The sequence below is a fragment of the Haliaeetus albicilla genome, chromosome 16, assembly GCF_947461875.1.
Source record: "Haliaeetus albicilla chromosome 16, bHalAlb1.1, whole genome shotgun sequence".
In the NCBI taxonomy this organism is placed as follows: Eukaryota; Metazoa; Chordata; class Aves; order Accipitriformes; family Accipitridae; genus Haliaeetus; species Haliaeetus albicilla.
This window is the reverse complement of record NC_091498.1, coordinates 5,017,436-5,039,822: the sequence shown is the minus strand read 5'-3', so window position 1 is coordinate 5,039,822 and position 22,387 is coordinate 5,017,436. Positions and strand designations below refer to the sequence as shown.

The following is a 22,387-nucleotide window of genomic DNA, read 5'->3' as shown; positions in this document are numbered from 1 at the left end:
CAAGATCTTTACCGGGCAGGGGGCAGGCAGCCCTGCGCCGAGCCGTGCCGGGGCTGGAGCGGGTGCTTCCCTCCGGCGGGATCACGGTGAGCGTGCCTGCATCCTTCGCCTGCATCCCTCCCTCCCCGCGGCGTGCTGGCGTGGCAGCGTGCAGGCACGTGCAGGCAGCAGCGAGGCGAGGCAGCTGCGAGTGGGGACACGCAGGCAGCGTGCGGAGGAGGTGTCCGGCACGGGGACTTGGGAGCTGGGCTCGGGGACAGGCTCTGATCAGGGGTCCCATCCTGGCTTCCCCACAGCCCTGAGTCCCCGGGGTGGGGGGGCTCGGAGGGGGCTGGTGGATGCCGGGAGCTCGGCGGTTCTTTATGGTCTCAGAGGGCTCCATTAATTCTTTAAATATCCAGCCTTTCCAGGTGGGTTTTGTTGAAAATTAATTTCCGGAGCTATTTTAATTTTGCTGTATTTAATTTGCTGTTTATTTTAATTAATTAATGTCGGGAAAATCTCTTCTCCCGAGCATCCTGCAGCCGTCTGGGGTGGCTGCACCCGGGAGGCGAGAGCAAGGGGGTGTCGCGAGCGCGAGGGGCACCGGCAGGGAGGGTGCCCGGCCCCCACCGTGCCCACCCGGCTCCGCCGCACCTGCGCCAACCTGCCCGGGCGAACAGGCTGTCGACACCCTCCCGCTCGCCGGGATGGTCACGGGGAGGCAGCGAGCTGGGTCTCTTCCCAGCTCTGTCCCCGACTCCGGGGCTCATCCGGGGGTTTGCTGCTGGCTCCCTGGGATGGTCGTTGCATCTCCTGGCTGGCAGATGGCTCGGGTACCGCTTGCAGCCGCCTTCCTCCTCCTCCTCCCCCCCGGACCTGGGGGTCCAGCATCTGTGGGGATGCAGCATGCGGTGGTGCAGCTGCGCCGTGCTGTGCCACGCTGTGCCACGCCGTGCCGTGCCAAGCAGCAGAGCTCTGGTTTAAAAGCCCGGCACAGAGCTGTTTCCACCCACACCCACGCAGAAGGATGCGGGGCTGAGCTCAACCTCCCGCTCCCATCCCCGCATCCCCCTCGGTGCTCGATGCTCCAGCTCTGGGACTGGCCAGAGCCCTGCGAAGGGGTCCCTGGGGGGAGGCAGGCGAGGTGGGGGGGGAAGGGATGGAGCCGCCTTCCTCCAGATCAAGGCCTCTGGTCTCTCGCATGTCTAGACGCTGCCACACACACCTAATGTGGTTCTTGGCAGGAGCCGCGGCTGCTCTCTCGAGGTTAATTGCTGCGCGCAGAGCTCTGCAGACAGATAGCCGGGCTCCGTGCTGCCCCGGGGACACCCGCCTTGCCCGGTCCCTGCTTTGGCTGCAGCCCCTCAGGGATGCTCGGACCCCCCAGGGATGCTCGGACCCCCCCCAGGGTAGAGGAGCAGATGGGGGATGCAGAAGGAGCGCTGCTGTGCCAAGCCGGGCAATTTGGGGTGCAGCACTGAGCAATGAGGGGGGGTCCCCTGGTTTTGGGGAGCAAGCAGGGATGGAGGAGAGGCGCTGGCGGTGCTTTGCAAGGGGTGCTGATGGCCCTGGGGGCTTTGGAGCCAGAGGAGGAGAAGAGTTAACAGCCTCTCCCTTGCCGGCTCGGTGCTGCCGCCGTCCTCCTGCCTGCTCTTGGCAAGGCGGCTGGGCTAGATAAGGGGAAGCGCGGCGGGGGGAGCCGGACAAAGGCAGAGCCTTATTCAGCCTGCGTGGCCGGATCCAGCCTCCGGAATGGGAGCCGGAGAGAGACGCGGCGGGGACTGGGGTGGGAAGAGCCGTTTCATCCTCCGGCCCCAACATCTGGTGGAAAGCGGGGCTGGGGAGGGGGGGAACGCCGGGGGTGCTGCAGGGGCGAACCCTGGGGCTCGGCCGGATCTGGACTCCCTGGGATGGGCTGGATGAGGCCATTCCCAGCCGCTGCTCTTGCAAAGGAGCCCAGAGGTCTCCGGGATCCACAGGGAGCTCAAGGCAGCCAGGCACCGGCACCTTCCCGGGAGCACCGCGAGCAAACGCTGCCGAAACACCATGGTTGGAGCCACCAGCACCGCAAGCCCCGTCCCTGCCTGGCGCCATGCGTAGGGACCAGCTTCCTCCATGAGCAAACTAGCGCCTCGCCGGGCCTGATGTTGGCTCCCACGTGCCATCATCGAGGCAGGGTGGTGCAGAGCAGGGCTGGGAAGTGGGGCATCCCAAGGGGGGAATCACATTGGGGTCACAGGAGAAATCCCCAAAGCACGACATCCCCTCGCCTCGCACGTGGCTGGTGCTGGTGTTGGGGTCCGGGCTCGGTCCCGTGTCCCAGGGCCATGTGGGGGTGAGCTCTAGCCCCGGGACCTGCCCCACATGGGATCCCCGGGGAATCAGGTGAAGGTTTCGGTCCGAGCTGTGTTTTGGTTTGGGGTTTCATCATGTTTTCATGGCAGGGAATTTCCGTTCCTAACCAAAGACAAGAGAAAAAAAAAAAAAGAAAAAACCAAAACCAAAAAAAAAACAACCCCTGCGTTGAATTTTTGCCAAAAAAATGGGATGTTTCCATTCTTGTTTTGGTTTTTGGCAGCCCCAAACTGTAGCCAATGGAAGAAAATATCTGTGTGGAAATGCTGCTGGCCTCCTCCGCGCAGTGCAATGGCTGTTTCAGGGCAGGCAGGGCTAGGAGCTCCTGCTCCCACGGCCGGGCGGCTTTGGGGGGTTTTGGGTGCAGAGGGAGACTTTTGGCATATGGAGAAACTTGCAGAGAGCGTGAGAAGGAGCGTGGATCCTCCTGAGCGTGGTGCCGGGCACCGCTCCTCCGACGCTTTCCTCCCCGCACCCGTGCTCTTTGCAGAGGACATTGCCATGAGAACGGGATTGTTGTTTTGTGGGGAGCATCGACACGAAGCAGGCGAGCGGCTGCAAGGACACCGGTGGCATGCGGAGCTTGCGGTTCCCACTTGTCCTTGCAGCGGGTCGCTCTCTCCTCCCCAGCTGGCAGCGGAGCCGCATTTGGCTCCAGCGTGTGCCGTGCAACGCCGTCCTCCCACCGTGTATCGCCTCCCCTCCCGGCATCACCCAGCCTCCCCCCGCCGCCACCCCGCTTCGCCCCCCGGCTTTTGGGGGACCCTCTGCGGGGGCCACGATGCTGCGGTGGGTGGGGTTGGGAGAAAGCGGCCGCTGCAATGCTTAAATGAGGTTGGGTTTTTTTCCACCCCCCCATCCATGCTAGGAAGAATTACAGTCACCCAGGCATCTGTTCTGGCAGAGTCGAGCTAAAGAGCTTGTCCTGGGCTTGGCAAACCAGCCGGCGCAGCCGACAGCTTTTCCAAGGGCAGCCTTGGCGGATGCGGAGCAGCAGGTTGACATTGCAGGGAGAGGAGCCCTGCACCGCAGGCACCCGCCCTGCGCCCCTCTGCTCCTGCCTGGATGGGGTGGAGGAGGGCGGGTGTCCTGCGGGGAGGATGGGTTGGAGGATGCTGCAAACCTCCTCCCCAAAAAGCAGCATCCTCCAGCAGGTCTTTGTTCAGAGCAAGGAGGAGGGCGGCCAGTGCCAGCGCATCCCGGGCTCCTCGTCCCCGGGCAGGGAGGGCGGCTCTTGGCACCCTGCACCCGGTTGCAGGAGGCAGGATCAGTCCCTGAGCAGCCCCTTGCGTGTCCATGGGAGACCCCTGCAAGGGACCACCACCAAAAAAAAACCCCGTTAGCTGCTTCTCACGTGTACAACCCGGAGACATCTCTTGGCATCCCCCGGCTGTGCAGCGTCCCCTGTCACCGCCACCCCGTCCCCACTGGGCGCTGCACACCTCACGGCCACCCCACGGGTCCTGCTGTCACCCACCGTCCCCGCGAATGCCATGGGTGGGTACAGTGGTGGCACCAGGAGGGGCTAGGAACGCGGCGTGCCTGGCCGGTGCTCGGCCACCCCTCCTGCCTTCCCCAACCCCACCATGCCCTGATCCTGCCCAGGCCTGCGAGCACAGCCGCGGTGCGGGTAATTAGCAGTAAATCTCCGCATGCATCTCCTCTCATCAGCTCGCAGGAGCTGGGCTTGGCACGGCCGGCAGAGAGGCTGCTGTTTGAAGGCACCTTTGCAGCCGCCCTCCCACCCGACGCCCAGCACATCGCCATATCGGTGCCGCAGACCAGCCAGCGGCACGGTGCGCACGGGCCGTATCCGTGCCCCAAGCCGTCAGCGGTCGAGGCAGGGGGGAGGCGAATCGGCACGGCTGGGCAGGGAGGTGGGGGAGCCCTGCCAGAGCGCCAGGCTCGGAGCTGGAGCGTGTCAGGCACAGATGGGATTGTTAGTAGTGGTAAAAATTATCCAGCCCCTCTTAAAAACCCAGGCGCAGCAACCCGACCCCACGGGCTCCGGTGGCGGCGATTCCCACCGGAGGGGTGTTGGCGTTTGCTTCCCCCGCCATTACCATCCATCCCCGGGCTGGGATATGGGGCCACGGCTGCCCTTCATGTGCCACCACGTCCCCTCTGCACTGCTGGGCTGTGGGCTTGCTCCTTCGCCCAGCCCCGGGGACGGGCACCCTGAGCCAGCACCCATCCTGGCCCCAGTGCCACCAGTGCTGGGCAAACCCTGTCCCCGCGGGTGCCCCCACCCTCCAATCTGATCCGCCCCGTGCAATTTCCTATTTCTTTCTTAATGCGCCCAAGCCTCCTGTTTGCTTTTTTAACTGCAGTAACCACAAGAGGGAAGTTTCGGAGCGGTATGAGCCCAGCTCCACCGGGAAGGGAGAGTCACCGCGACGCTGCCGCCCATCACCGCGGCACCGTGACGGGGGGCTTCGCCAGCACGGTCCAGGGGATGGTGGCAGTTGTACTCTCCATCCCCCTCTCCCCGCCCCTCATCCCCAGCCCCTTTTCTTTTCGAAGTGGTGAATTTGGGGCTGGTTCGGTGTCGCCGAAGGGACTCAGGCCCCCCCAGCACCGATCGATCGCTTTGCTCACTCCCGCTCGCTTTTTTTTCTGTTTGTTTGCAGCCGCTTGAGGGCTCTTGTGATGAATCCAGCCTGGACAGATTTCAAGAACAGCTGAAACGCAGCCCGGGGTGGGGGTGGGAGTGGGAGGGCAGCGGGGCTGGCCAGGACCAGAATGCAAAATGGTGCAGCGGGCAGAGCTGGGACGGCGGGACGGGCTCACGCTGGGTCCGGCTCGAGGAGAAGAGAGGGATGGGGAGCAACGGCAGCGCCGACCCAAAGCTCTGGGTTCTGTGGGTCAGCACAGGACCCTCTGGGTTTAGTGGGGCCGAGGATTTGGGGCGATGCGTGGGGAGCGGGCTCAGCCCCTGCATCTGCTTTCTGCCCGCTGCCCGCTGCCCGCAGCCGCTGCCGGGAGCTGGGCTGCGCTCCAAGCCAGCCCCTAATTGCACCGGCAACGGGCCGGTCCCGCTGGCCTGGCGCGGCTTGGGCTGCGCCGGGGCTCGGGGTCGCACCTGTGAGGGGCCGAGGGGGCCGCGCCGGCTCCGCCGCCCACCCTGCCGCGCCAGGTGCCGTCCATCCCCGAGCGGCCCCGGGGATCGGCCGCCTGGCCTTCCATCGCTGTAAAATGGCGGCTTCTTAATAAAAAAGGAAACCCTCCCAAAAACCCAAGCACGAGTAGGGTGAGCATCTCCCCGCACCCGCAGCCCGGGGCTGCCAGCTTTGCCGGGGAGGGGGAGCGATGGCAGCAAAAGGGGGGGCGCGCAGCTGTGCCAGGGGGGGACAGAAGCACGGGGGGCAGGAGGAGAACCAGAGCCTTGGAGGAAATCTTCCCCGGCTGAGGCGATGCCGATTGGCGAGGCGGCGGCTGCCGTGGTGCTGGGTGCTGGGGTTGGCTGTGATTTTGCAGCCGTGACTCCGAGAGAGAGCGGGACGCGCGTCTGCGCGCGTGTGCGTACGAGTGTGCGCGCAGGCGGGAGGAATAATTAGTTCCTACTACAGCACTTCTCACTCAAAGTGCTTTTTAAAAGCCTCCATTCATTAGTCTTCACAGCTCCCCCGAGGTGTCGTGTCCTGGTTCTCTCCCCCCTCTGACTCCCCACCTTCCCCGGAGCAATTGGGGATCCTGAGCTGGGGAAGGGGGGGGTGACACCGCCAGCAGATGCTGGGTCCTTTTAAAACCCGAGGTTTTTGGAGACCGTCCCGGTGTCCCCCGTCCCCACGGGGCTGATGGGGTGTCGTGGGCACATGGGCATTGCCGGAAAGTTCCTGTCGAGGCTGAGCTGTGCCGGGTTCGGAGCACCGGGGAGGAGAGCGGGATGGCGGGGAAGGGACCATGGGTCCGGTGGGTCCCACCACCGGCTGCACCCAGGGACAGCGGTGTCCCTCACCGGGGTGCCAGGGAGTGGCACAGCGGTGCCAGTTTCCAAATTACCCAGCGCGCGCTGGGCTGCCAGGGGTCACCGGGCAGAAGGACGGAGGATGCCGGAGGGCGCCGGTGCCGCTCAGCCCCCGAATGCGAGCATCGCCGCTGGGCGAGGGAGCGGGGGGGTGCCCGGGCGCTTGCCCCCAGTGGGGCAGCAGGGCCGGGGGGGCACGGAGGCGGGCAGGCGATGGCGGAGGGCCTCCTCTGCAAACCCTAACCTTATTTTCCCAGGTCCGACGCCAGTTTCCATGGAAACAGCCGGGAGCAGAAACGGGAACCAGAATCCAGAAATGCAAAGCCTCGAGCTCCCGTTCGCCTTCCTGGATTCCCGCTCCCCGTGGCCCCGGCATGCCGGCTGGGTGCTCGCCACAGGGCACCCACGCTGCTCCCACCATGCTGGGGTGCAGGGCTGGCCCGTCTTGGCACCCCGCGGGGTTGGGGTGCTCCTATGTCCTTGCACGCTGTGGCACCCGTGCACAGTGCACGGCACATGGGGATGTGCATGGTGTGCACAGCAGTGTTGTGCGGTAGGCAGGGGGTACCGCGGGCAGGGGGTACCGCGGGCAGGGAGTACTGCGGGCAGGGATATTGCGGGCAGGGATATTGCAGGCAGCACCGTGCACGGGCAAGTTCAGGCAACATCTGCACACATCTGTGCGTCTAGATGGTGCACAAGGGTGGGCGTGTGATGTGTATATGTAGGCGCTCCTGCACAGACATGTGCGCTATATGGGTATAAGGGGGGTGTGGGCACGGTATGTATCAATGATGTATGGTCTGTATGTTCAGTGTTACTGGTTGCACTGGCAGGACCCCAGTCCCGTGGTGTTTCCCAGTCCCGTCCCTGTCCTGATGTCCCCATCCCCAGGACGCGGCGGGGATGGGGGACCCCAGCCAAGTCTAGAGGGGCAGCACCAGCCGGCCCCACCATGGGGACCTGGGTGCTGGGTGCTGCACACAAACCCAAGCGTGTGGCTGTGGGGGGAGGCCCTGCTTGGCCCCCCGGGGCTGGGAGCCCCCCAGACTGCTCCGGGCAGCCAAACCGGAGCCTCACGGGCCACGTTTGCATCCCACAAAGCCGAGCCCCGTGCCCTGCACCGCGCCGTGCCGCGTCCGTCCAGCCTGCGCCTTCCCCGCTGCCCACCGACCTCCTGCACGCGTGTGCTCGCCTCGCACACGCGTGTGCAAGCCTCACCCTGTGGTCCCTCAGGTGTGCAGCGGCACGTTGCGTTCCCGCATAAGCTCGTAGGAGCCAGCATCCATGGGGTGGGACATCGGTGTCCCCCGGCACATCCCGGCCGGTGATGGGGACCTCTCGGCGCCGTCCTGGTGCCAACTGGCCCCATCCTCCCTGCAGCACCCCGGCACCCCCCGCGAGCCGATTTCACTGCGCTCCCAGCGGGCTGGCTCCCAGCGGAGCCGCGCATGGCTACCGGATCGTGGCACCCAACCCCACGCCGCACCCCGGGGGTGACGACAGCACCGTCGTGACACCTTCCCCCCCCCCACTGCCGCGGTACACAGAGCCGTGGGTGCGGGCACCGCTGCCATTGTGTGCGCGCACCGTAATACATCATTTACAGACGGACAGGTATTAAGATACATTATGGATAACTCACAGAGAGAGACGCTATTAATAATACAGACACATACAGAGGGAAGAAAGTGCACACTCGATTTCCATGTTGCTACCAGGAGTTGTGAGGCTGGCTCTGGCTGCCTCTTCCCACACGTGACTGCAACACAGTGGGTAGCTGACAGCCCAGAGAGCCTGGCTTGGGGCCAGGAAAAAGCAGAAAACACAATGTCTGTGCATATCCTCTCTCTTAAAATAACACTCCAACACCGTCTGAGACGAATTAAAATAAGATCAGGAGCGGTCTCGCGAAGAGAGGAAGACGAAGAGGGAAAAGGCAGGCAGGGGAACGGCCGGGGCTGGGCAGCTTCAGTCCCCGGCGGGGAAGGAAAGGGGGCTTGTTTTGCAGGGTTAGAGTTTAAAATTTAAAAAAAAAAAATAAAAAAATAAAAATGCTGAAGGAGAAAGAGAAGGCGAAGAGGGAGAAGCAAATCCCCAACGGGGAGGGGAGCGATGCCGGCGGCGGCGGCGGTGCTGGCTGTCCAGCACATGGCTGTCCTTTGGAGGGAAGCCGCGGCAGGGCGGGGGATGCGAGCGCAGGCTGCATGATGGAGAGCATCAGGAATTTCCTGCAGCTGAGGAACACACCAAATACCAGAATGCAAGAGCGAGCGGAGGAGAGCAGGGTGCCGGGGAGGGAATGAGGAGGCGGGGTGGGGGGGTGGTGGGATGCAGAGGGCTTGAAATAACTGGTGGGGAGAGCAGTGAGGGCAGGGGGCAGCGGGGTGGGGGGTACGGAGGGGGGGAAACGTGGCACTTTGGGCCTTTTTCCATCTCTTTGCCTTGATTTTTTTGCTGCTTTTTTGAAGGAGGTGCCCCGCGGTGCTGCCTGTGCCCGCAGGCCCCTCTCCCTCCTGCCCGCTCCCTGCCCGAAGGGGGGGGTGGTGGTGTATTTTGGGGGTTTTACGTCTTTCCTCCATTCTTTTCCCCAGTTATCTGGCGCGGCGCCGGGGGGGACGCGGGGGTCGGTGGCGCCGGGGCGTGGGGACGGGGCTACGTCCCGCAGACCCCCGCCTCTCCCGTGGGGCCAGATCCAGGCTCAGGGAGCCAGGAGCAACCCGGAGAACGGGTACATCCCTGCGGGACAGTGTCACGGGAGAGCGGGGGCCCTTCGGGGGGACCCGCCGTGCAGGCAGCGAGGGCAAACGCTGCCCGAGGAGCCATGGCAGCGCCTCCCACACATGCAACGAGTTTGGCAGGCGCCCTTTGGCCACGCTCCTGCTTCTCCCTGAGCCAGGCTGGGTTAAACACAACAACCCCAAAATCCCCAGGCAGGCTGCGAGCCCCTGAGGCCGGCGTAGCATCCAGGTGCAGCCCGACCTCTCCCTCCTCCTTGGCCACCCCCGGCTCCCCCCTGCATCCAGCTCCTGACTGCATCCAGCCCTGGCTCCCCCGGGGATGCTGGGGGGCCGGAGGGGAGGGGAGATCAGAGGGGGCATCTTGCAGTGCCGGATCCAGGTAGCCAGAAGGTCGCACTGAAAATCTGGAAGTGGAGTTTGGAGCTCAGCAGAGCGGTGAAATCAGTCTTGCTTTAGGGCAGAGAGGAGGAGGAGGAGGGAGAAAGATGCGGTGAAGGGAGCAGGAGGGAGAGGGGCTGCGTGTCCCCCCACATTTTGGGGTGCTGGGTGTCCCCAGGTAGATGCCGTGCCATGCCCTGGCTGGGGCTCTGCCGAGCATCGCAACGAACTGGGTCAGGGGCTTTTGGGGGAGGACCGAAGAAGGATGAAGAGGAGGCAGCAGACCCTGAGCGAGTGCCGAAGCCCGGCCAGGCGATGCCGAAGGCTTTGCGGCCCCTTCACCGGGTGCCTCCCGTTTCCACCGATTCCAGGCCGCGGCGTCCCCGGCATCCCTGGGCGAGCGGTGACCCACACCTGCCAGGGCCCCGCCGGGGATGGGGATGCTGAGAAAGGGCTGAGCTCATTAGCAGGCTCCAGCCTCCCCAGCACAGGGGGTCAGAGAGCAGCAGCCCCGGGGCGGGGGGAGCGTGGCTGGAGGCGCTTTGTGTGGGCCGGTGGCCCCCGCCGACCCGCTCGCCGGCCCCCACGAGCTGTCCCAGTTCCCGCGATGCTTGTCCCCAAATCTGGGGGTGCAGCATCACCGGACGGGGATCTAGCAGGCATGGTGAAGGTAGTGCTGGGGGGGTCCCCCCACCCAGTGCTGCACCCCGCTGTGGTTTTTCCTGCCTCCCCCCCACCAAAGCACCCGGTTTCCTTCATTGCAGACCATAAGCTCTTGGTCTGGGTGCAGGGGGGGTGCCTGTGCCCCCCCCCCAGCATGCCGGTGCCCTGTCCTTCCCTGCCCAGCACGGAGTAAGGGCTCTCTCGGCCCGTTGCGTGCCAGGAATCCTTCCTGGCCTTGCTCGCTGAGCCGGCAGCGGCACTTTGATCTCCAGCACCGCGGGGTGAGAGGGCGAGAGGGGCCCAGCCAGGGTGCAGAGAGACAGGGCTGCAGCCTGGGGGGGGGTCAAGCACCCCAGGACCCCTCCCTGGCTAATGAACCTGGGGACGAGGGGCCGCCGTGCCCAGTGTCACCCTGCCTGGGCAGGAGATGCGAAGCCTGTGCTTACCCCAAGGTTGGGGTGTTTCTCGTTAGGCATCAGCTGCTAATTGGCCCCTCTGCAAAGTCGTGCAATGGTGGTGGGGGGGTGTCCCTCCCCCCAGATGTGCCCCCTCCCGGTCATGCCTGCCTGGCACAGGGCAGGGTGCCCCATCATTTAGCGTGGGCGCCTGACCTAAGTGCCCCCGTGGGCTGCCCACAGGGGCCATGGCACCTTCGCTTACACCGTGGCATCCAGGCAGGGGACAAGCAGGGTGCCAGTACCTGCCCTCGGGATGGGGACAGGGTGGCAAAAACCCTACCAGGAGATCACAGGGTGCCCCGGTTTCCCCCGCTCCCCCTGCCCCCCCACCTCCCCAGCCCTCCCTGCACATGCCTTTGCTTGGGGGCTGGCCGGCAGGGAGGCCACCCGGGCGCGGGGGCCGGAGGCAGGCGGTGGAGGGGGGGGGGGATACTGGCTGGAGCGAGTCTAAACCTGGCATCTGTCGAATGTCACCTTACCCAGACAGTCTGTGCTTCCCTGTCTCCATATCAACCGTTCTGCTCCAGCCACCTGCGGGGGGGTGGCAGGGAGCGCCTTTGGGGAGGAGGAGAGCTCGCCGCTCGCTTGCCGCTCGCTTGCCGCTCGCTCGCCGCAACCTCCCTTTCCCCTCCCTTGCTCGCCCCTGGGGTGCGAGGCCCCGGGCTATAAATCGTGGCGCAGGCGCGCACCGATACTCCTCCAGCCACCTGGGATGCGCCTGGGAGATGGGGGGGGGGGGGGCGACCCCGGCGCTGGCGGCTTGCGCAACCCCAAATTGCATCATCTGGCTCCGCCGTGCCTCAGTTTCCCCTCGCCGCAGCGGTGAGGCTGGCGAGCAGCAAACCCCTACCTGGGCCGCTGGCCCCCCGCGCCCACCGGCACCTCCGCTCCCCGCCGAGCCCCGGCGCAGCTGCGGCGCAGGAGGGATGCCGGGGCTCGCTCCACCCCAGACTCAGCGGCGAGGGCCTCTTCCAACAGCTCTGCACATTTCCCCGGACTGTCCCTCTTCCCTGTGACCAGATGTTCTCGCCCTCCTCCCCCCCGACGGGGTCCGGGCCAGAGCCAGCTCACCGCGGCCGTGCCGGGACGGACACCGCCTGCCAGCATCTCTCCTCCTGCCCCACACCTGGACGGCGGCTGGGGACAGGGGACAGCTAATGGCGTCCTCCCCGTGCGGCTCCCAGTGCTCCCCAGTATCAACCCGTTCTGCCACAGCTGGGGCTGTGACAACCCCAAACACAGCGGGGAGGCGAGCCCGTCCCATCTGTGCGCGGGGCAGTGCGTCGGGGACGGGATTGCAGCACCGGGGCTTTGTATTTGGGGGGATGCTGGAGTATTTGGGGGGATGCTGGAACAGTAGGGGAGATGCTAGAGCATTGAGGGGGGGTTGCTGGAGCATTTGGAGGGACATGCTGGAGCATTGGGGGGGATGCTGGAGCGTTTAGGGGGATGCTGGAACATTTGGGGTGGGGGTGCTGGAGCATTAGGGAGGCTGCTGGAGCATTTGGGGAGGTGCTTTAGCATTTGGGGTGGGGGTGCTGGAGAATTGGGGGGGTGCTGGAGCATTTGGGAGATGCTGGAGCATTGGGGGTGGTGCTGGAGCATTTAGGGGGATGCTGGAGCATTTGGGGTGGGGGTGCTGGAGCATGGGGGGGGGTTGCTGGAGCATTTGGGAGATGCTGGAGCATTTCAGGGGAGTTGCTGGAGCTTTTGGGAGGTGCTGGAGTATTTCAGGGGAGTTGCTGGAGCTTTTGGGAGGTGCTGGAGTATTTCAGGGGAGGTGCTGGAGCTTTTGGGAGGTGCTTGAGCATTTGGGGTGGGGGTCCTGGGGCACTGGGGGGGTTTGCTGAAGCATTTGGTGGTCACAACAGTGCTCCTTGCTGGTTTACGCCTATCCCAGCACCGGGGCAGGCAGCAGAACCGAATTCCCGTGTCGCCGGTGCTGTGGGCAGACGGGTCAGGACGGGGCGTGCGCATGCATGTGGGCCCCTCGCGGGTGCATGTGCATGTGCCACGCATGTGCCGAGCCACGCGGGGCGAGACGCCGGGCCGCACGGCCGCTGCCGGCGGGGGCCGTGCGCGGACACCGCTCGCGCTCCGGCGGGAACGCCTCGCCGGCCACGCGCTCCCGGAGCGCTTCGGGAAGGCACGGAGAGCGCGGCAGGCGGGATCGGACGGACAGACAGCCGAGGACGGACGCCACCGCCCTCTCCCTCCTCTCCCAACCATGCGCAGCGGCTCCTGCGAGTGTGTAATTTCACCACAGTGCCTAAACGAGGGACAGAAGTAAATTGACCTTTTAACCCGTTTTCCTACCAGGGGGATTATAGCCTGTTTCCTGTTAAATCTCTCCAAGAACTGGCTCCATCCTGCTCACGGAGCGGGGCGGGGGGGGACGACACCCACCCAAAGCGGGGGGCTTTCATTTCCCTCGCCGCCCACCGCCAACTCGCCTTTCCCATCCCATCCCATCTCCAACCACCTCTTTTCCCGTTCGAGTCTTCGGGGGTGCTTTCACCAACCCCGGGAAAAACCAACGTGGAAAATTGCTGGGAGGAAGGAACCGAAGGCGGAGAGTGATAAATATTGAAAGGGTGGGATTTCGATGTAGGCTGCAACAGCTGTGCCGGTTACAGTGTCACACTATCTCTCCACAGGTTTACTGACCCATTTCCATTCACACGGCTGCCAGTATCTTAGCAACTGCAACAGTCCCCCAAGAACAGGCATATTGCCTGCTATTAGTGACTGCTGCAACTGTGTCAAGGTTAGCTCTCTCCCTCCAAGCCCTGCCGGGTTTGTTTTTCACCCAAAGCCTAGCCCAGGCTGTTCAGTGACATATCCCCCCTCGGCAGCCGTCTTGGGTATTGGGTGGTCATTCCTTCCACAAAAAAAAACGCCGGCGGGACCGGAGCGCTTGGCGGGGTGATGGATGGATGGGCTGCGGGGTTGGGTGGTGGGACGGAGGGGGATGCGGGGTTGGGTGCGCCGGGAGATGCTGCGGGAGGTTGGCGATGGCGTGGGTGCGTGGTGCGTCCCCCCAAAATAGGAGTGCTGTCATCCGGCTGGGTGTCACCGTCGTCCCTGTGCAGCGCCGAGCCCCGGGAAGTCAGCTGGAGGTGGTTGGGGGCTGCGCTGAGCCCGCCTGGGGTGTCACGAGTGGGGCCGGCCTCAGCCCGCACCTCGGTGGCTCAGCAATGAGTGCTCCCATGGCTGGGCACGGGCAGAGGGATGGTGAGTGTCCCTGGGCTCCGTGGCAGCACCGGGGGGCTCGGAAGGGGAGGCACATGTCCATCCATGTTGGCAAAGCCTGGGACCACCGTGCACCGGCTTGGGACAGAAGTGCCGCGTCGGTGGCATCCACTGTCGCCACCTCAGGCACAGGGTCAGCTTTGGTGAGGGACCCGCTAGGGTCCCCCCACACCGCATTTCCCACCCCTCCAGCCCCTGCTCAGCTCTAGCACTTGTCCTATCAGGGCTGTGCCTTTTGGGGAAACTGAGGCACACGGTGTGTGGGCAGGGGACCAACAGGGTGCTTGCTGTTCCCGCCGCATCCAGCCTTGTGCGGCATGGAGTGCGGAGCCATAGCCACAGCCAGAGAAGGGACGTGTGCTCCCTCAGTGTCCCCCAAAACACAGCGATATTGGGGTGACTGAACCCGCAGAGCAGGGAGAAGGCAAGCAGCTGGTGCATCCCCCAAACAGCCCATGCAGGGAGGGAAACTGAGGCACAGGCACCCACCAGGCAGGCAGAGCTCCCCATCACCCATCTCCCGGGTGGGTGCTCTGCTTGCTGGGACCTCGCAGCCACCCCAGGGCTGCACCCACGGGTGAGGAGCAGTGAGGTGGGTGCTGGGGTGGGCAGGGTGCGTCCCGGCCCCCCCGTGCCAGCCAGTCCCCCCCCGGCAGTGCTGCAGACAGTAGGCTCCACACCAGCACGGCCGCAGGGACGGCTGAGAGGGAAGCCACAAAAATGATTTAAGGGGCTGGCGGGATTGATTTATTAAGAACAATTAAAAGCGCTAAATACGCTTAGCTCAGCCAGACGCCGAGCAAGGGAGCCTGGGGGGGAAGAGACCTGTCTGCTGTATCCGGAGGGCGAGGCTGGCAGCGGGGGGACCTGCGGCACTTTGCGGGGGGACTGGGTGGCACTGGGCGGCACTGGGCTGGGCTGGAGCAGCCAGGGAAGGGGGGGAGGGGTGCTGGGGCTTGGCTGAAAGGGAATGTAATGGGGTGTAGCGCTCTGTGGCTGGGTTTGCACCCAGGGGTGGGTCTGTACCCAGTGACGGATTTGCATCCGGGGCTGAATTCGCACCCAGGCGTGGGTTTGCACCCCAGCTGGAGGGTGCGTGGTGGGATGCCCGGGGGACAAGGACGTCCCCAGGCAGTGCTGAAACTGGGGGAGCTGCTTAGGGCCGGTGTCAGCTGCCCAGTATGACCAGTAAACCATACTGGGCAGGGTGTTGCTGTCACAGCCCTGTCTGGCAGGGCTATCCCGGGAGCTCTGCAAGGCCCCGGCAGCCGGGTGGTGCTCGCCAAGCACCAGTGGCATGCCAGGCAGTCGGCAAAGGGAGGAGGCTCGGTGGCCGTGGGTGTAACCCAAAGGACTCCTCACTGATGGGCACCCACGAGGCCAACTGCATTGCGTGGGTTCCAGGGAGGTCGCGGTGCAGAAATCACGAAGCGTTGCGACATCCGCAAACCCGCGTCCCGCTCAGGAAATCCCAGCCGAAAGTCCTTGGAGGCTGGGAGAGTCCCTGGCCTTGTACAGACCTGCCCAGCCCTGGCTCCTCCCTGGGCACCAGCAACGGCTGGGGGGGAGACGGGAGAGCTGCACCCACCGTGGCGTTCCTGGGGTCCCGGCGCTGTCACCCCGTGGGGTGGGCTTTGCCTGGCAGTGGCGGTTCGGTGTCCCCACCGTGCTGCTGGGGTGCTGGCGGTGGGGGCAGCGGGCAGTGCCCTGCATCCTCCCAGTCCCCCTGGCTGTCTGCAGTGGGAGCACTGGTTTTGTACACATTCCCCAGTGCAGTGCAGGATCCGTCCCCTCCCCAGGGCTCAGCGGGCTGGTTGTGCGCTGGGGCCCTGGGTGATGCTCAGGGACCTGCGGATGGGGAGCCGTGCTGCCTTCCTCCCCTCGCCCCCTCCCTCCACCGCATCCCAGTGCCATCGGGGGAGTTGGGTTGGGGGGTTTGGCTTCAGATCCCCCCCCCCGCAGAGCAGCCGCCACCTCCCCCAGTCACCCCACCTTAGGTCAGGATGCGCCCACGGCCCCATCACCGCACGGGTCCCCCGTGCCGTGAGCCACGTTGGGCACCTCCTGCCTTGCCCAGGAGCCATTTGCTCGCCAAAAACCCACAGAACCGGGGCGGGGGGCCTGCCCTGACCCCCCCAGAGAGGAGCCCCGGGAGGTGCTGGGAAAGGTGCTGAATGGGAACAAAAGGTCCACGGGGCGGCTGGCAGGGGCGAGTGGAGCCGGAGGCTTTCTGCTGACCCTGCTCCAGCTGCCCCGGCCCCGGCCTCCCCCCGCCACCCCCACCCGCTCCTGCCGACGTCAGCGCTTCCCGGCAGCGCTCCCAGGTAGAGGAGCCGGCCGGGAGGTGGAAAAGCCATTTCTGCCTCTGCCCCCGGCGCTTACGCCTCCGCCAGCCGTGGCAAAAGCTTCCTGGAGCAGGGTGGGTGCTCGTGCCTCGTCCCCAAGCGTCCCCACGGGGCCACGTGCCCTTTTCCTGTGGGGACGGAGCTGTGGTGAGGTGCGGAGTGCGGCACGGGTTGGGTGCTGGCCACGGCGTTGGGTGTTGCGTCCCCCTCTGCCTGCACCCGCACCCCGTTGCACTTGCCGGGTGTGCCTGTGGGGACAGTGGCCGGGGATGGAGGTGGCCGGAGATGGAGGTGACCGGGGATGGAGGTGACCGGGGATGGAGGTGGCCCTGGCACTACCAGCGTTTGCTTCCATGCTCCTGCTTGGCCAAGCGCTGTCCCAACCGCGGGCAGCGGGGGCAAAGCCTGTGCGGCAAGGAGAGGGGCTGCCGGGGGTCACCCCGCTGGCCGTGGTCACCTATTGGGACGCACTGGGGTCCCAGTAGCCGCACTGGGGGGGAAGGTGGGTGTGGGAGCAGCGCGGTGACTTGCCTGGGGCCGTGCAAGCAGAGGGGTGGCAGAGGGGGGGTCTGCCCCAGGTTGCTGGGCAGCGGGTCCCTGGGTGCCCCCGGCCTCGATAGAGCGCACCCGCCGCTGGCTGCCCAAGGGTTAACGAGAGTTTGCTGCTCCTGCAGACAATTAGTGACATCTTTGCTGACAACGCCACACTGAGCCGCTCGCTGCCTCCCCGGCAGCACCAGCCTGGCCGCCCCCGCGCCCCGCACGGCCCCCGCACCACCGCCTGCCTTCGCCGCCGTGGCCCAGCCGTCCAGCCCGGCACCTCGCCCCGGCACCTCGCCCTGGCGGTTTTTCGGCAGCGACGGCACAATTGCAATCCCGAGCGGAGCAGCCAGCTCCCCTCGCTGCCCTCTGACCCGCTGTTGCTGTGGAAACTACATCCCACGTAGGATTACGGAGCCTGAATCCGCAGGCTCCAAACTCCCCTCGAAATCCAGACGGCCACTGGGGTGTCGTGGCCGTCCCCCTCCCTCGCCGGCCATGCCAGCCCCCCCTGCCCACGGTGCCCATGGCAGTGGTACCCGCGGGGTGCCAGCCTGCGCCCGCCGTCCCCGCCGGGATGGAGGCTGGGTGCTGGAGGAGGTGGCAGCAGCACTTTCTGGGGACCCTGGTTTGCACCCACTGGCTGGTGACACCGCCAAAGGTGCCGTGGTGTCACCGTGAGGCTGTCGGTGACCCCCTGGCACCTCTGCTGCCCCGTGCTGTCGCCTGAGCATCGTCTCCCGGTGTGCCGCCATCCCTGCATCCCGGAGGGGTGGGGAGAGGTGTGGGGTGCCAGCAGGATCCGCTTCCCCCCCCACCGCAACCAGCAGCCAAAAGCACCCTGGGGAGGTGGGTCCACCCCAAGGACCTGGTCCCCAAACCGCATGCATGGGCACCCAAAACCTCTGGGGCAGCAGCAGGAGCCGGGCACCCACCAGAGCCCCCCACGTCCCCAGGGACAGGCAGCGTGGGTCCCCCAGGCCTGGGTGCCCGCGCTGGGGGAAGGGGTGGGCGCGGGGGAGAGCGGAGCCTGTTTGGGGAGCTCTGTGGGCTGGGTTTGTGTCTCAGCATCTCTCCCTGCCACCCGGGGAGGTAGGAGCTGAATTAATCGCGATCAATTAGTGCTGCTTGCAGTCCCCGGCTTCCTCCCTGCACCAGCTTTGTGCCGTCGCACCCGGCAAGGGGGGCCCCGGCGTCCCCAGCAGCACCCGGGCACCGTTGGGGACCGCAGCCCCTCCGGACCCCCCGGGATGGGGACAGGGGACAAGCGGGATGTCCCCCAGCCCACGTGGGCACCCGCAGCCATAGCAAACATCCACGCCATAAAATTTGGCGGGGGCGACAGCGCAGGGACGGGGAGGGGACGCGTGAGCCCCTCGAAGCCCTTCTGCCAGGGCTGGAGCGGGATGATGGGGGGTCCCGAGCGAGTGGCCGGATCCTGCAGTATACTGCAGCAAATGCCCTGCAATCTGCATCCGAATGAATCCCACCTTCCTTCCCCCGCAACGTGCTGCCCTGGGCTACAGCTAATCTATTGTGCGCTGGGCTGCAGCCAGCACAAGCTGCAATACAGTAAATCCTTCTGCAGTATCCTGCAAGGGGACCGAGCCCAGCCGCAGCCACTCGCCGCCTGCCAGACAAAGCCGGGGGGCCCGCGCGGGGACGGGGCGCAGGGGACAGGGACGCAGGAGGGTGGCAGGCACCCCTGGCTTCATGCCGGCGAAGCTGGGAGAACGTAACCCCTGACCAGGGTGGGAAGTTCCCCGGGGAGTTTTGGCAGCACCGTGCTCTGTGGATCCCCCTCGCTCCCCAAATCCCTGCCGTGGGCCAGGGACATGCTCTGTCCTCTGCCCTCCTGAGCGTGGGGTTGTCCCTAAAGCCTGTCACCACCATGGTCCCCCCCAGGGTCCAGGCGCGACGCGGGGGTTTGCATCCCCACCCTCTCCTCGTGCATGGCGCAACCTCCCTCGTGCCTCAGTTTCCCCACTGCCGCAGGGCTCGCCAAGCACCTCATCCCCCTCCCACCAGCAGGCTCCGACGCACGTGAGCCCCGCTGCCCTTTGCCGAGGGATATTGCTTGGATACTGTTATTATCGTTATTATTACTATTATTATTATTATTATTATTATTGGGATGTTGGTGGGGCACAGCGGCTCTGCCGGACCCGTCTTTGGAGAGCGAGGCATCCTTCAAAGGGAAGGCGCTCTGTCACCGCCCCACAGCAGCTGCGTTCTCCTCAATTAGAAGAGGTAATGAAGCAATTTATGGGCATCTACAAAGTGATGTGTGAGTGACAGGCTGTGTACGATCCGCGCCGGGGCTCTGCCGGCAAGTTGTGTTCTTCCAATTTTAATGGAAAGCTCCCTGGCGAGGGGAGGGGGGGGCGAAATAGGCGTACCTATAGGTGTGTGTGCTCTGAGGTTCCTACGTGGCTGGATCAGCGATGCCGGTGGGTCGTGGCTGGGTGCAGGGAGAGCTGGGTGCCCTGATCCCCCGGCCCTGGGGAACTTGGCCCCCCAGGACGCGTGGTGCCGCAGCCTGGCCCAGCCGCAGCTGTAACCGGAGCCGGGAGGGCAGCTGGGTGGGAGCAGAGCGGGGGGCTGGGGCGGCAGCGGACGCCTGGGTCCTCTGGGAGAGTTGGCTGCAGCTCCCTGTTTCCATCTGCACGCCAAGCACTGCCCACCCTGCTCCCTGCCTCAGTTTCCCCATGCGTCCCCATGCCCCCACTGCTTATCGCTGCCAGATCCCGGGTGCTTTCCCTGTGCTCGCACCTTCCTCGCACCTCTGGCTTTTTGGATGCTACCGCGGCCTCTCAAAGGGGAAGGGTGACTTGTGTTTTGGGGTCACCCACTCTGATCAGGGCAAAACCCAGTGTGCCCCCTGGCACAAGCTGTCAATGGCCTCCTGCTTCTGCTGCTGCCGGGATGTGGGGTGGGGGTCCGCGGTGCCAGCCTGGCCGTATTGGGGGGCTAGGGAGTCCCTGCACTGCGGAAGCCCATGGGTGCTGCTTGGGTGCCCGGCTGGGGCTGCCAGCGCTGCGTGGTCAGGAGGGCGCGGGGGCATTGCGGTGCTTGTCGGTGCATTGTACCCCCGAGTGGGTGTGATCCTGCGTGTGCGTGGGAGATGGGTGCCGCACATCCATGCGCCAGCACACCTGGGTGGCTGTACCTGCGCACACCCACGTGTGCGCCCATCTGTGTGCCCACCGGTGCCCGTGCACGCTCTGTACCTGCGTCTCCACCTGCACCCATGTAGGTGTGTGCGTACCCCTGGACCCATGCTTGTCTGTGTGGGTGCACCCACGTGGGCGCAATCCTCCCCCCGTGCACGTACCTGTGCGCACACCTGCGTGCGCACAGCCACCTTGTGCACGTGCAGCCCCGTGCACATGCACACCTGCACCCGTATCTGTCAGTGGATGCATCTCCTACGTACCCACCTGTGTGTGGGGTGCCAGGCTGCCGGCGTGCCGGGGCAGGGGCGCGGGGAGGGGGGCAGCCCCACAGAGTGGGGGCCAGGCTGCCCCGGCGTGCCGGTGTTGGCATCATCCCCAGTGGCTCCCACACCCCAGCTCGGCCCCAGCCGGCCCTGCACCGTGCCGCATCTCCCAGGAAACAGGATCCGCAGCCAGGAGTTTCCGCTCAACTCATGTATGCCTCCCACAAAAAAAAAAAAAGGCAAAAAAAAAAAAAAGAAAGCAAAAAAGAAAAAAAAAAAACCAACAACCCACCCTGACACCAGCATGGCCGTTAATCCTGCCCGGCCCATTCTGCTTTTCTTGTCTAGCCAGTTTCTAAAATTGGCCAAGGGAGGCAACTGGCTGCTCTCCCCCTGCCCAGACCCCCCCCAGTCCCCACCTGGCCACCCCGACACGTCGTCAGCACCGAAGGGGTGCAGCGGCGATGCCGTGGGCTCGACCGGTGCACCTGGACCCCGCTGCCGCCGTTCCCTGCGGTGGGGCTGCAAGCGAGGGAGGCAGCGGCCGGTGCCTGGTGTGGGGGGTGCGGGTGGGCGCTGGGTGGCCCTGGACCCCGGCGGGCACACGGTCGGCATCCCGACATCCCGGCGGGTGCCCCTTTGCTGCCCTGGGCAGCCCCCCAACCCTCAAGCGCCGGGGGAGCATGGCTGTGCCGAGCGAGCCTTCGGCACGGGCACGCGTCCATCTGGCGCCTTCCAAATGTTACTGGCCTCGCAGGATCCCGGCCCCGCTCGGTGTTAACCCGCAGCGCACCGCGGCCTCACAGCCGGCTGGGGACAGGGGGGAGCTGAGCATCGCCTCTGCCCCCCGCTCCGGGGGTCCCTCAGCAGGGTGTCGGGGGGCTTCAGAGCCACCCCGGGTGCCACGGGCTGCGGGCAGGGGGTGGCGTGGGCAGGGAACGGAGCCCCCCTCCGCGCCGGCACGGCCGCGGGTGTTACATGACCCGGCGTGGCCGGCACTGGGCAGGGACACACCGGGGCTGTGACTCATGCTGTGGCTATAACAGGGAGCCCGGAGAGGGGGGCCGCGGCCGTCTGCGCAGCCTCAGGCCTGCCGGCGCATTGAGGGGGGGGCCCCGGGGCACGCTTCACCACGCTGGGGCGAAGCACCCCACCGCACCAGCCGTCGCGCGGCGACGTGCGTGCAAAAATACCCGGCACCCCGAAGACCCCCTGGCACCCTGACCTGGCACCCCGAGGGATGGGTGCTGGGGTGTCCCGTGTGTCCCCCCCCCGGCAGGGAGAGGGCAGAGGAGGGGGCCAGGCCGGCTGCTCGCCTCCCGCGCCGGCTCGACGGGGCGGGGGAACAAAGCTGGCACCGAGGAAAGCAGCTAAATTTAGCCCGTTTCCCTGCTAGCTCTGAACTGCGGCTCTGGGCTCCAGCCGGCCGAGGTGCCACCGTCTCTGCAGTCCATCTGTCGAGCGGTTTTGCCGCCCGACCTCCCCCGGCCCCCCCCTCCAGCCCCACCGCCGCCTCCTGCCCCCCTCCCAGCTGGGGAGGGGGGTCAGGCCCCTCTGGGACCACGGGGGTTGGCATGGGAGAGGGGGCTGCATCCACCCTGGACGATGCCGCTGGCGCTGGGGGCACCTGGGCATGGAGGGGAGCATGTCCCCCACTCCCGAGCGGCTGCAGCCACCCAAATCTGTGGGAGGAGGAGAGGGTCCTTGCACAGGGAAATGGTTTCTTGCAGAGGGAGATGATTGCAGGGGAAAATGGTCAGTGCAGGGGAGATGGTTCTTGCAGGGGAGATGGTTTCTTGCAACAGCGGGAATAGGCATCCCCGCCCCTGCCCACTTCGAGGGCACCGTGACACGTTACAGGGCTGAAGGCTGAACCCATTGAGGGTCCCACCAGCTCCGGGACCACCAGGCCCTCAGGCTGAGGGGTGAACCCCTCGAGGATGCCACCAGCCAGGCTGGGGGCTGCCCTGCCGGAGACCCCCGTGGCAGCAGCACACCTGGGGCCAGGCCCAAGAGAAGGCCCGTGTCCCCTGACTCACCATTATCCCCAACAGCATGGGGGCATCAGCATCCCCGGGGTCCCTGCATCCAGGGCCAGCCGGGATTTCGGAGCTGTTTTGGCAATGAGTTTCCCACCCTGCCTTGCTGCAGTGCTGGGTGGCTGGGGGGATGCCAAGACCTGCAGGCACCCCCTGCTTAGAGCCCAGCAGTCCCAGAGCCCCCTTTCCAGTGCCAGGGTGGGTGCCTGAGCCTGCCCCGGGAATGTG

The 22,387-nt window shown here is 65.6% G+C and overlaps 1 protein-coding gene across 9 annotated transcripts in view; it reads left to right on the top strand.

Annotated features, from left to right (window-relative positions):
* AHDC1 (AT-hook DNA binding motif containing 1) overlaps nucleotides 1–22,387 on the top strand; it is a 54,154-nt gene that overhangs the window by 17,924 nt on the left and 13,843 nt on the right. The window lies entirely within an intron of this gene.